Source organism: Mesoplodon densirostris, chromosome 12, assembly GCF_025265405.1.
Source record: "Mesoplodon densirostris isolate mMesDen1 chromosome 12, mMesDen1 primary haplotype, whole genome shotgun sequence".
Lineage (NCBI taxonomy): Eukaryota > Metazoa > Chordata > Mammalia > Artiodactyla > Ziphiidae > Mesoplodon > Mesoplodon densirostris.
In genome coordinates, this window is record NC_082672.1 from 41,654,540 (window position 1) to 41,657,115 (window position 2,576).

The window sequence follows — 2,576 nt, forward strand, 5'->3', positions numbered from 1 at the left end:
ACAACCCTCCATGTTTTGACAGAGGAGTATGACAAAATCAAAGAATACCTCTATATTGACAAGATTGAGGATAACATATATTACTGTCATTTTACAAAACAAATATGTGTCCTTTATTCATATTTGATTCTGATTCATGAAAAACTTTACTTCCTTGATCATTTTAGCAGTTTGTGACTCAGCAAACTTTCATTCCTTCAGACACAGTATGTAAGTACACTTCTCAAAATTAACCATAACCTACTGACTCTGTATCAATAAAGCACACAACTTTGTTCTCCATAAAGTCATGTAGTTAATTGATACTTTAATCATTTTAATTGAGTTATCACCACTCCATCCATGTAATGAGGTAGAAAATTCTGCTCTAATCAACTCTTCCTCACAAAACCACATCTATACTGAAAACTGAATACACATTATTATCCTTCTTTTACTTCTTATTTATCAGCTGAATTCTGTAATTCAATTAGGCAACCTGGTATCAAATAACTTAAATTTTCCTTTAAAATAAATCCCCATTCCCTAGTATTACCCAAGTGTAGAATGTATTTTCTACAATCTCTCAGCTGATCTCTGACTACTCTCCTTCAAATCCTTGATAAGCAAAGATATCCACAGTGATAGTACGGCTTTCAAGTCTTCATGATGAATTTATTTTTCAGTCTTTCAGATACAGCCCCTTTCTCAATTCCAGTGTTACCAACCTAGGTCAAGTTCTCATTAAAACTCATCAGGACCACTGAAACTCTACACTAACTAGCATGCTTTCTTTTATTTCAGAAGTTCTCGAATCCGAACTAGCCCTTCTGACGTGGAGATCTCAAAACATTTTGCATCACTCACCTCTCAGTAAAAAAATTTTGTCTGTGCACTCACAGCATATGTGCATTTATTTATTCATAAATTATTGTGCCTGTTTTATTTTGCCAATGCTTACTGGACATTTTTAAATATACAAAAATAATTTTTTAAAAGTGAAGTATAAATAAATAAAAGTCTTCCTGAAGCCCAGTGCATCATATCCTTCTGCCCCAGGGTAGTGATTAGATGACTTTTAGAAGTCTATAAATCCCTATATTTTGTATGTGCATATATAGCTTTCAAGTCATCTATAACCTCGTAGGTTAAGATCCAGCAAACAGGGGGCTTCCCTGGTGGCGCAGTGGTTGAGAGTCCGCCTGCCGATGCAGGGGACACGGGTTCGTGCCCCGATCCCGGAAGATCCCACATGCCGCGGAGCGGCTGGGCCCGCGAGCCATGGCCGCGGAGTCTGTGTGTCCGGAGCCTGTGCTCCGCAACGGGAGAGGCCACAGCAGTGAGAGGCCCGCGTACAGCAAAAAAAAAAAAAAAAAAAAAAAAAAAAGATCCAGCAAACACATCACTTACACTGACCCCAGAATGATTTTAGTAAAACACGGATCTTATCCTAACACTTCCCCTTTCCAAAAATCTGTGTTTAAAGATTACATCCTCTCTTCTTTGGTTAGCATATAGTTCCACAGAATCTGAGGACAAACTTTGCAGCCTTAATCTCCTGACAAGCCTGCTGACTACACAGAAAACATCCTTTTCTCTAGCACACTATATATGTCACAATTTTGTGTCATTTTCTACTTCTCTATGAAAGGAACTACCAGTCACATTTAAATAACACTACTAGTAAGAGCTACCATTTATTAAACATTTACTTCAGGTTACATATGTCCATTATCTTATTCAATCCTCACAGCATTACAGGATAGGTATTATTAACCCCAATTTACAGAAGAGTAAACTGTGGACCAGATATTTATTGCATTTTACCAAAGATCACAAAATTGAATTCAGAACCAAGCCTGGGTAACTAAAACCTGAGCATGTTACCAACACACTGAACTGTTTCCATACCTCAACTGCCATCTCAAATGTAAAGCCTGTCCTGACACCCTAGTCCCCAAACCATTCCTCACCAGGCAGCAAGAGAAGTTATCTGCTCTACGTTTTTTAACACTTTGTTCACACATCTAAGCACCTGCAATTCTATACTTGAGTACTTTGGGTATCTGTGTGTATTTGTCTTCTCTCGCACCTTATTCTAAAACTACTAGAATGTTAGGAGTGTTTTGATTATTATTTCTGTCTCATCTATCTAGCATTTAATAAATGTCTACAGACACTCTTATAAGTGATATAATAAATTATCATTTGACTTTAAATTGATTCACATTTTATTTTTAAACAAGAAATGGCCAATGTTCTGGTTTCATATTTTTATATCCAAGTTCTTGTAACCAAGGGAACAAGATGTTATCAATACTTAGGACCATCTATCATCCAAAAGTAGTGTTAGAGAGTGGACTAAATATTTTTGGAAAAAATTTGAAATCTGGAATTTCCTCAAACCCAAAGACAAAAATAATGAGTTGGCACACCATACAACACTTATTCTAAAACCACTCCTATTTTTATGGAAACAATACCATAAGTGCTTTAGAAAGACTGTAGAAATGATACCATATATCACAGGAGAGATTATATAAGCTTATCACATATTAAGAATAGATATGGTGACAAACAAATCCAAATTGAAAACA